Raw genomic sequence first — 12,252 nt, forward strand, 5'->3', positions numbered from 1 at the left:
GTTCCCAGATACCCCTGTGCCGGACTTGGAGTCCTTGGAAGGTGCAAGGGGTGTGATTTCCTGCCCCTCTGCAACCCCTCCTTGACCAGCAGTACCTCTCCAGGAGCGAGCCCGCGCAGCCTTTTAGCTTCCCCCACCGCGATCCGAGCGCTCCTGAACCAACCAGACCACCCTGGGCTGGGCAGGAAGAGGGCAGCTCCCGAAAGAAGATCAGGGACTCTTGTGAGAGGCTGATTCCTCGAGTGCCGCGGGGCAGGTCTGACCCCACCAGGAATGTGCAGCATCTGGAGCTCTGCTCAGTCGCAAATCTGCCCTGGGACCTGCCCAGCCGCCTGACCCACATGCTGGGCCCACTGGGGCTCCCGGGTGGAGGATCCCAGAGAGGCATGGAGGAAGCAGGCAGCAGGGAGTATGGTAGTGAGTCAGGCCTGCGAGTGGGCTGCCTTTGTTCTAGGCCCAGATCTGCCCGGGTCATGCTTGGCCAGGTCATGTCCCCTCTCAGCCTCAGTTTCCTCATTTTCAATAGATTGGTGGAGGAGCGCCCTGGCCTATAGACGTTTCTATGTGAAGACGGAAATGTTCTAAATCTGTGTCACCTAATATAGTAGCCACCAGACACGTGGCCTTTGAGTACTTGAGATGTGGCTACTGTGACTGAGGACCTGGCTTTTACATTTACTTTTAAATAGTCACATGCAGCCAGTGGCTACCATATTGGATGGTGCAGGCCTAGAATCCTTGTGGCCTCGCTGGTGAATGACATCCTATGATTCTTTCTGGGGGGAAAATAAAATCCTTCTCTTCTTCCTCAGATACAAAATCATCCAGAGCCAAACTGCCAATCAGTCAGGACATCAGTGCCAAGGAAACGGTTCAAGCCCCTCCCACCTTTTGGCAAGAATCCTCTCCTCATGACTGTCAATCCCTGTTCTGACAAGGGATCTGAGAGGCACACACACCCACAATACAACGGAAGATTCGGACTAGCAGGGCATTTACAGTTTGCCTAACCTTCTTACTTTTTCAAGGATGGAAACCAAGATGTTGATGCGGGTGAAGATAGGGCCTGTCACTTGCCCGAGGGCAAGCGGCGGGTTATGTTCACTTACAAGTTAACATGCATCCGTAAACTTAGTATATCTCTTTGGAGCTCTGCAGCACCCTCCCTCCCCCACGTACATCATTAAGTTAATTGAATAAATGTACTTTTCTGACCCACGACAAATGGGAACTGGGGTGGAAATCAACAGTATGGCTGACACCAAGGGACTGCCAGCTCCATGGGAGGGCCAGATAGACTCCTGGGTATGCCAGGGTTACAAGAAGTGGGCCACACAGAGCCTACTCCTCAATCAGTGCAGTTAAGAGACCCCATCATGGCATCCCCCATCATGAAGAAAGCAAGCTATGGAGCAGGAGTACAGTGGGCCTGGATTCATCCTTGGGTTGTCCAGGAAGCAGAATAGCAACTGGCTGGGGCTTCTGGGGTAGAACGGGTACAGATACTATCCAGGATTCAGTAGCTGCAGGCCCAGACTGGCGCATACAGAGCCCTAAACCCGCAGAGGGAATTGCCTCAGGAACTGGGAAAGGGGACTGCTGGACTAGTCCGAGCTTGTACAGTATTTGTCCACCCCTCTTCCAGAGGGCCTCCACCTGGGACAACAGATGCTACAGGAAAGGGGAAGACACAGAAGTGCCTGGGCAAGGGCCTCTGTCCTCAATACTCCTTTACTACCAAGTGAAAACTGCTAAATGACTTCTCTGGTAACAGGCAGATCAGAGATTTAGAGGAGGGAAGGATTGCTCCCAAGGGAGAATGGAATCTAAGAAGGCTTCCTCGAAGAGGTAGCATCTTAAGACCTGAAGAACAGAAAGAAATGTAAAGACAAGAAGATGGGAGGACGGAGGACAAGGAAATGCCAAGGGAAGGAAATAACACAAAGGCTGAAAGGTGGGGAAATGGTAGGATGTGTTTGGAATGAGTTGGAAATTCAGTGGAGATCTAGGATGTATGAAAGGGGATAGCATGAATAGAAAGGCAGGTTGGAACAGATCATAGAGGTCTTAAACATGCCCCTCTAACCTCTGATTGGCTCCAATGACATCATTTTTCTTGAAGATGCTCTTACCCTCCCTTCCCCCCACCACCTCTCCAACTCCCTGGCCAAGAAACGCTCTCCACCTATTCGTCCACCTACTGGGAGCCTCCGCCCTCAGCCCTGTGCAGCTTCTGCCTTCCTCTGAGGGCTCCCTGCCTGTGTCCACAAGCATCCTTCCTAGGGCGGAGTGGACTCCAGTTCCCCATAAGTGGATGGGCTCACGTTGGTCCCTCTCAGCTCAGTCTCTGGTCTCTGGGCTCCCCGGGCTCAGGTATGAACTGCATGGAGAAGGCTTCCTTTTTCACTTGGCACCTTCCAAGCCCTTGTTTGGCTCCATCTTTTCTCAGGAAAGACTAAAAAATGGACACCAGGAGCAGCCAGGCATGGACCAACCTGTTACAGGAGTGTAAAAAAAATGTACCCGGGAGCTATTTGGCTCCCAGCCATACAACCCCATCTCCATGTCCTTCCCTCCTCTTCTGGGAGTTCCAGAATGTGCCTGGGCTTTGTAGCAGCCTCCCTTCCTGCTGTCCTCACAGCAAGTCCAGGACCATTCCAGAGGTGCCCCTTTGCCCTCCTCCCTAATCCCCAGAGTCCTCCTCAGATCTCTGTGTGGTGCACCGAGAATTCTATCGTTGTGAGATGGGAAACCATCTGCCCCGATCTTCTGCCTCTTGGAAGGACTGAATCTGACATGTTGGCGGAGTTGCCTCCCTTCTTAAATATCAGTGCAGGTTACTTGGTTGCTAATCACATGAGTCCTAGTTCACTGAGCCTCTTCAGTTTCCTCTCCCATCACAATAAGGTGCCTCTGCATCTTTACTATCCTGCCTCTCTCAACCATTTATGTGTCTGAGCACTTTTTGTGCAGGCTCTGGAATCATTGCTGGGAAACATTCCTGGTTCCCAGGTGCTCACAGTTGAGGCGTACAAGGCAGAACCACAAAGAGGAAGTCAGACTGCACTGACTGAAGTCAGCAAGAACCTTCTTTCTGGGCAAGCCCATTTCCCTGCGGTGCTGATCCGCTTCTTGCTTCATCAATTGCCCATTTATTGCATTTCCAATCCCTTTCCAGGTGTCTAGAGCAAGGGCCAGCAAACTACAGCCCCTAGGCCAAATCCTACCCTCTGCCTGTGTGTGGAACACAGCATGCTCCTCTAGCTACTCTTGTCGTGTTGTCTACGGCTGCTTTCACGCCACAATGGCAGAGTTGAGTAGCTGCAACAGAGGCCATATGGCCAGCAGAGCCAAGTATATTTACTAACAGGCTCTTTACAACAGAAGTTTGCCAACACCTAATCTGTGGGCCGTTTTGGACCCTGTTATCTTAGAAAGGTGTATCAGACTTCAAGAAAGGCAGCTGAAATTACCCTGCGATGGGAGTGCTGGACCCAGCCCAGACTTTTCCTCCCAGCCTACACATATGCTCATTTTCCCATACCCTGCCATGAAACTTCTCACGGTGCTGGTCTGCATCCACATCTCTCCTTCCTGCCCATCTCGCTCTCTCCCCCTCGCCCCCTTTCTCCTTCCACACTCCCTGCCAGAAAAACAGAATTTCTGGATATAAAATCACATGATGTAAATTCTTAAATCCATGCAGTCTGGCTTCTGCCCCTAATTTCCATTGGACCAGTTCCCTCTAGGACCACCAATGACCTCTTCACTACAGGTCCACCATTCTTTTCTCAGTTCTCATCACACACAACCTCTCTTTAGCATTTGCCTCTGTTGATTGTATCAATCCTCAGGTGCCCATGGCGTCTGGGCGACTGTTCTCTTTGATTACCACCTATCTCTCCAGCTATCCATCTCAGGTCCCTTCCCAAGGGTCCTCTTCCATCACCCTGCTACTTAAAAATACACATTCTGCAAGGATTTGTCCTTGGCCGTCTTCTCCCTCCATACCCTCTCACCGGCAAAACCATCCCCATGCCTGATTCCAACAGTCACTTCTCTTTTGGCATCCCAATGTACAGCTTTGAACTCATGGCCCAGATTTCTAACTAAAGGCTGTGACTCCTCAGATACAGGTCCAACTGACCAGATAAACTGAATTTGTCCAACCTCAAACACGCCTTCCTATACCTCTGCCTTCACCTTATCCCCTTTGCCTCTTCTTCCATCTGCCCTTTAATTGTTGCTATTCCCAAGAGATCGGCCCTTGGCTTTGCTCTCTTTGGGGGCAGTTTCATCCATTCTTACAGTCTCAACAGTCGCCTATACCTGAAGCACTGCCAAATCTAAATCTCCAGGTGTGTTTCCAGCTCTTTCCTTATATTCCTAAGTATGTGTGAGGTAGACAGCTGTGCTTTTGCCTATCCAGATTCCATCCCCCTGCTGGTAACAACACCTCAGCTTTCCTCTGAGGAGACCTCTATCCTCCACTTTAAGTCCCCATGGTTCACATAAGGCTGACCTCATCGGCCCCTCCCAGGCAGGCACACGAACCAGGTATATTAGTTGTCTATTGCTGTGAAACAAATTAGCCTGAAATTGAGTGGCTGAAGACAACATACATTTATTTCCTCGGTTTCTGTGGGTTGGGGGCCTGGGCCAGGCCTGGTTGGGTCTCTGATCATGATCGCTCATAAAACTGCAATCAAAGGGTCACACAGGGCTGGGGTCTCATCTGAAGGATCAGTGGGGAAGGAGATGCTTCCAAGCTCATGTTCCTAGCGTCTGGCAGGATTCAGTTTGAGGACCTCATTTCTTTCGTGGCTGTTGGCTGGAGTTTACCCTCAGTTCCCTGCAATGTGGGTGCCTTCAACAGGTCACTGTGCATAATCAAAGCCAGCAAGAGAGTAAGGCTGCTAGTAGGTAATCACAATCTTTGGTGACCTAGTCACAGAGGTGACAACTCCTCAGCATTGCCATATTCTAGTCATCAGAGGGAAGTTATTCAAGAGGAAGGGATTATACCGGATGTAAATGCTAGGAAGTGAGATCCCTGAGGGCCAACTTAGAGGCTGTCAACCACAGCTGATATCACCAGTTAAATCATAATAAGTGATTCAAAGATGGGTATACAATCAGAGACCCTCAGAATCAGGCCTGATATGTTTGCTGAAACTTTTGGAAAAGGTGGCATTGCCACCAGACAGGTGGTTATGCTGGGAGGAGAAGGTAAACTGGAAACTTCTGATGGCCCTAACTGCTGCCATGTGGAGCATAATCTGCCCTCAATCTGCCCAAAATGAAAACATAATAGAGAAAAAGAAGGCAAGAGATGGGGAGAGACAGATGCCTGCTATCATCATTTGAGAACCTGATACAGCTGTGCCTCCAGCAGAACCTCTCGAGGTTTTAGTTCTGTAAGCCAAGACATTCTCTCTTTTACTTATACAGGTTTCAGTTGTATTCTGTCACCTGCAGCCAAAAGGTTCCCAGCTGATAAACTGTCTCAGAGACACCTTGCATTCAGTTTGCCCAAATGCAATTTAATTACCAAACTTTCGCCTTCCCTACAAAACTGCTTCTCTTCCCAGTTTCTACCCTACAACTAAAAAAGCTTAGCACAATTGTTAAGGCTGAAAACCTGGGTGTCATCTTTACCCTCCCTTATCTTCTGGGGAAACTGGAACAGCTCGTGCAACACAGGTTGATTCTATAGACCTATAAGAGGGACCTTTATTTTACAAAGATGGGGGAGGCTCCGAAGTGACCCACAGAAAAAATCTTAAATATAGGTAAACAAGTAAAACTCCAGATTTTCCCCCAAGTCATTAGGATCTTACAGAATTTCTGGATATAAAATCACATGATGTAAAGAATACAAACAGTGTATCTGACTCTTATATCAAAACAGACCATAGACTAGAATGAAATTCTGACAAACTGGCAGCGAGCCCATGGTTTGGAAGTCACCCTGGCTGGGTTTGTGCACATGTTCCTTCTGTCTCCAAAGCAGATGAAAAGAAATTTCTTTGATTGAAAGTCGGTCACAATTTCTTTTATGTCTTTTTCCCTAGGGTTCTACTCATAATCCTAATCTTTACCTTTCTTTCCCTGTACCACCTTCATCCAAATTGACCTAAATCCTGGGCATTATACCTTAGACTTGTCCTGTGCCCTCCATTCCCCAGCCAGCTTACAACCACATTGAGGTTTTACATCATCCTCTGAATAACCAACCTCCTTTCCAAACTCTGCTCCATCAGACTCTGAGTCCACAACACAAACCTCAGAATATTCGTCTGTCCCCCGAATTGTGCTGGCTCTCTGCTGCTTGGACAAGGCTTCCTAAACTTTACTGGGTCATGGACCCCTTTTTTTTCTTCCAAAAACTGATGAAAACCAAGTGTAACTCTTTCTAGAAGAATCTGCATTTTGTGGTTTGGTGTACATTTCAATGAACTCTCTGGAGGCTGTTTACTTAAGGTGCACCCAACAACATAGCCACTCATCTCCTTCCAGGCTAGACCTTCTCAAAGGTCTAAACCTCTCGGCACGGCATTCAGGACCTTCCAAACGTTTCTTCCTACCTGACTTTTAGATGTACCTTCTGCCTCGTGCGATGATATGATTTTGTCTGATTCCCCACGAGACAGTTCTTAGACTGCCTAAGAACTATGCTCTTTCATTTTCCAATGTTGCATCTCTCCAGATGGAATGACAGTTTCTCAGGAGCATCCATCAGAATGCTTAGATTAATGCTAGATAAATTGTTGGTTCACTGCTATATTTATTTTTAAATTTTTATTTTACTGTGATAACATTTAACGTGAGAGCTGCCTCCTAATAAATTTATAAGTGGACAACATAGTAATTGTTGACTACAGGCACTATGTTGTACAGCAGATCTCTAGAATTTACTCGTCTTGCTTAATTAACTGAAACTTTGTGCTGGTTGATTAGTAATTCTCCATTTCCCCCTCCCTCCAGCCCTTGGTAACCACCATTCCACTGTTTGATTCTAAGAGCTTGATTGTTTTGGATAACGTCTTCAAAGCTCACCCGTGTTGTTGCATATGGCAGAATTTCCTTCTTTTTTAAGGTTGAATAATACTCCATTTCTTTGCAGGCATACACCATATGTTCTTTAGTCATCTGTCGATGAACATTTAGGTTGTTTCTACACTTGACTATTGTGAATAGTGATGCAGTGAACTGCTAGATTTATTAATTTCTAGCAGCAAAAGGGTTTTAGGGTGATGGGCCTTACTAATATGTCATATGCTCCAAGTCTAGTTGAGGAGAGTTCTGATTTAAAAACTTTCCATTTTAGTGGACCATGAAAGTATGGGAACTTCGGTCATTAGTCTAGAAAGTACAGATCCCACTGGTGAACCACTTCGCCAGTCTGCTGCTAGGATCCTTTTTGGTAGCTGGGGCCCTTTGGGACTCCAGAGAAACTTACAGAACTAGCCCATTTGGTGAATTCTTAGGTGAGTTTATTGATTTCATACTGTAGCTCTGACCCAATGCCAACCCCCGGCACAAGCCAGGGTGGGAATATTTCCTATGTCCCCCCATAATGCACATTCTAAGGAAATCTGGGCAAGAGAAGATTGCTCCTATCTGGCCATATTTCAAACTTCCTCCCACATTTCAGTCCTCCCCACACACCCTTTACATACTTTGGGACATTTCATATCACATGGTGGGAAATGGAAGGAAGACATTATCAATCCATAAAAAATTCATGTTCTAGGGGTACAGGGACTCTGTTTGTCATTAACATTGTATGTCCAAAGCCCAAACAGTGCCTAGCACATGGTAGGCACTCAGTTCATACTTATTGAATGAATGAATGGAAAAATGGGAGAAGTCACTGATCTTGGCTTCTTATAAATGTGTGATTTCATCCAACTATACGCACTGAAGGCCTAGGTCTTACTAGGCATGTCAGCAACAGTGGGATGACTTCAGATTGCTCCCATGTTTGACAAATGTGGCACTGATAAATCAGAGGCATTCACTGTGTGCAAGACCCTCATGCATTGGCATTAACGTGCTATGGTTTGGGTTGTCAGCTAAGATTCGATTCTACTTCATGATCCACAGTGTCCACTCAAGCTCCAGCCATCATGTTTTATTCCAGCCAGCAGAAGGGAGGAAAAAGATTGAAGGGCATGCCCCTCTTTTAATGACATCTCCCAGAAGTTACCTATGATACTTTTGCTTACATCCCATAAGCCAGAACTTAAGTCACATGTCCACAGCTAGCTTCAGGGGAGGAAATCTTTATTTCAGTGGCCCAACTAACCAACCAGCTAAAAACCAGGTATTCTATTATAAAGAAAAAGGTGGGGCACATACTGGAGGAGACTGTTGATATGTCGATAAGGCTGTGGAGGTGGGGTGACAGTGAAAGTCTAGCCTTGCAAAACCTCTCTGAACTCATGCCCCACTCACTGTTCTTATCGATGGAGTGATGGTCACCAGCTCAGTCCCACTGAGGATGAAAGATGTCACAGGGGCATGGTTAGAAAGGACGGCCGCTGGAATCAGGTGGCCATGGGTTTCAGTACGTCTCTGGACCTTTCCTTTCCTCCTTTTATTAAACACAATGCCCATTGGGCAAGGTTGTAGTGAATATTTCACTAGCGGGAAATCCCTAAGATGGAGTTGTTGCCATGCATAGTGCTTTTTTGTCACTGTGGTAAAAAAAATTAATATTAAATTTACCCTTTTAATAATTTTTAGCTTACTGCAGTGTTAACTATATGTACAGTATTATGCAACAGAGCTTTAGAACTTTTTCACCTTGCGAAACTGAAACTATACACCCATCGGACAATGACGCCCCTCTAGCCCCTGGCAGCCACCATTCTACTTTCTAATAATAGTCTACTTGACTATTTAGATACTTCATATAAGAGAAACCATATAGTATTTGTCTTTTCTATGACTAATTTGTTTCACTTAATGTAACGCCCTCAAGTTCACCCATGTTATAGCACATAGCAGGACTTCCTTCCATTTTTAAGGCTGAAGAATATTCCATTTTAAGGCTGAAGTATATTCCATTCCATTATCTTTACCCACACATTCTTCACCTCGTGGACATTTAGGTTGCTTTCACCTCTTGGCTATTGTTTATAATGCTGCAAGAATGGTGCTTTTTATCAGAGACTAGTTAGTATCAGAAAGTAGTTCTCTCCTTTCTTTCCCTTCGGGGGGCCCTTCATGGTTTGCCTGCATTTTTCTGCAGTGTAAGTACTTGTTAGGTTAAACATCTCAGAATCAACAATGGGAATTACGTATCAATTAAGGGGAAAGGGAAAAGGCCCCCCAGGACAATAACAGAGCACAGGTTCTCTTTAGGTGGCCCATTTAAACAGGTAAGGAAACAATCTGCAGTAGTGTCACGCTGTTTAATCCCAGAGCAGCGAAAATTCCAGACTCTAGATGTTTACCTTCACGAAGGGCACAGAACCACACCCCAAACCCCCACTCCCATTCTGACTGTAGCCATCCATCCATGGAATCCTAATTTGGACCCCAAGGATCAAAGGGCTGCAGCAAGGAAGAAAGACCACCCAAACATAGATGTGCAATTCCCTGGTTGAGAGATGGCTTGTAAGGAGAAACCCTAGCTGAAAATAACTATGAGGAGGTATGCTTTGGTATTCCTCCTTCCAATGGCTTCCTGAAGAGACACAGAAAATAGTAACATTAATGTCATCATTATAAAATCTTTGCCCAAACATGGAAATCATACACGTTGAGTCCAAACATTTGCTGCGCATTTATAGGCATAGATAGTGCCAGAAAAACAGTCTGAATCAGATTTCCAAGGAGCTTCCTAGTAGTTGGGGGAAAAGGTAAATAAATACTCATGAGCACGTTACAGGTTGTACAAAGCACTGTATGTTCAGCATGGTGTTTGGAGGTGGGGGCTGCTATTGGCTGGGAAGAGCAGAGATCAGTGTGGAGCATGGGGGTTTGCTCTGGACTCGGAAGAATGGCAGCATTTAAATAGGTGAACAGGCTTAAGAAAGGTTTTTTTTTTTCTGCTTAGTTTCTTTTCAGCCAGTATGTACTGAGTGCCAACTCTGTAGGTGCCAGGCTCTGTGCTTGAAGCTGAGGATAATGACAAAAAGACATAGTCCCTGTCTTCTAGGAGATTTTCAAAATTATGCCAACCAAGGAGCAGACTTTCCCAACAAGGCCCACACCGCCCCGGCCCCAGAGGCGCCTGCAGATGCTGTGTCCCCACGAAGCACAAGCTGACCAGGGCCTGGGAATCCAGGGCTCACAGCCTGGCTGTGGCAGCAGAGCAGGTTGGCTCTGACACTGTGTCCTGGAGTCAGCTCACCATCAGGCAAGCTGTGACCACACCACCACGGTTGGGAGTGAAGCCATCATCCGGCACCCTGCTCATCTCACCCTGTCTGGCCCCTTTGCACCACATTTTCTGCTCAGCTCCTGACCTTTGGCCCTGGGGGCTGGTATTTGTTCTCCCCCAGTCCCGTGGGACTCCTTCAGACTTTGGCTCTTAGGCTGGTTTGAGAGAGAAGAGGAGGAAAACTGCCAGTGGGGCTGCAACAAGTCAGCTCTTCAACCCTGAGCCAGTGAGTTGGGAAGCCACTCGCACGGAGGTGGGGTATGGAGGGAGAAACACAGGGACCCTGGGACATGCAAATAGCTGACTGGTTTGAATACAGTCTTAGCCTTCCCAGCTGGGTGACCCTAAGCACATCATTTCTTAGAAGCTCCATTTCTTCATTTGAAAATCTGGCAGAACAATGCCAAGTTACAGGATTGTTGCAAAGTTTCAATGAAATACTGAAAATGAAGCCCAAAGTGGGACACATGGTAAAAGCCTGTTTGAAAGGGGGGTAGTTCATGAGTTCTCAGAGTGTATGGACAGACGAGCAGAAGGCTGACAGCTGAGCTAGAGCATGCCCATATTTATCATTTTTGAGAGGACTGGACACTCGGTGAAAACATTTTCTACTCCATGGAGCCATTCTGCGGTCACTCAAGGAGAAACGGAGTGGAATGGGGGAGGGGGCTGGGAGGCCAGGAGGCGGGCTGCACAGCCAGCCTGTCACTCCGGGATGATGGATGAGCCTATTCCATGGCTTGCAATTTAGTGTTGACTGGCTCTGAGATTCTTCCCATGGGGGAGTGTTCCCTGCACCTCCATGCCTGGGAAGCCATTCTCTGTGCTGGATGGAAAGTTTACCCCAGTTTTCTAGCACAGACTTCCAGAAACTGGTGTGCATGTGCTTTTGTACATGTGTGTGAATGTGTGTATTTGTGATGCTTGCATCAGTGATTGTGTGTACATGCACATACCTACGTATGTTGGCGTGTCCTTACATGCATGTGAGTGTGCAGGGGTGTTAGGTTTCCAGTCAAGACAAAGATTAAATATGCATTGAGAAGAATACATAAACTACTAGACTTTTGGCTGGGTCACTTGAAGCAGACTTTCAGTTTCAAGAAAGTACTTGATTAGAAGGGTGGGCAGCTCCTGTCCTGAGGGAGGAAATAACAGAAGCACCCATGCTGCTATGGAAGCTGCCCCTCCCTGAGGTCCCTGGTAGACAAAGCAGGTCAGGAGGAAGGACATATCCTAATTTGCATATGCTTTTTTCTGGGATAAGGGGAATTCTTATTTCCCCAACAATTCTAAGATTCAAAATTGTGGAGAACTTTTGGGATGGATGAGTATACTTTCAACCAAGGTTTAGGACAAGGAATACCAGTAAGTTCCCTAAGATAAAATTACCTTGAAAGAAATGGAATCTGGGTTACTAAGCACTGGGGTCTACTCCCACCTCCACAGTTCATCAGCTATGAGACCTTGAAGGAGTAGATTAATTGCTTCATTTCTCATCTGCAAAAAGGGGATAATAATGGTGTGGTGCTACCATATATTATGTAAATCTGCATTATGTAAATTTGAAAAACTGCAAATTCCCCCTAAAAAGTCACCCAAGTTACATCATTTAGAATTGGTAAGCTGAGTGGGTTGTAGACTGTGTTTACAACTATTGCAACATGAGATCGTCATTTGAGCTGGCAAAGTAAATAACTAAGATCAATGCTCATATTTTGCAAATCAAGCTGTTTATGCACATCATACCTTCTGACACTGACACTAATGACTAATGTGCTGCTATATTAATATTCAGCACTATCATTTAAAATATTTTCTGTATCCTAGAATGATATTATCTCAGAGTTCATTAA

This window comes from Manis javanica, chromosome 11 (genome assembly GCF_040802235.1).
Source record: "Manis javanica isolate MJ-LG chromosome 11, MJ_LKY, whole genome shotgun sequence".
Classification (NCBI taxonomy): domain Eukaryota; kingdom Metazoa; phylum Chordata; class Mammalia; order Pholidota; family Manidae; genus Manis; species Manis javanica.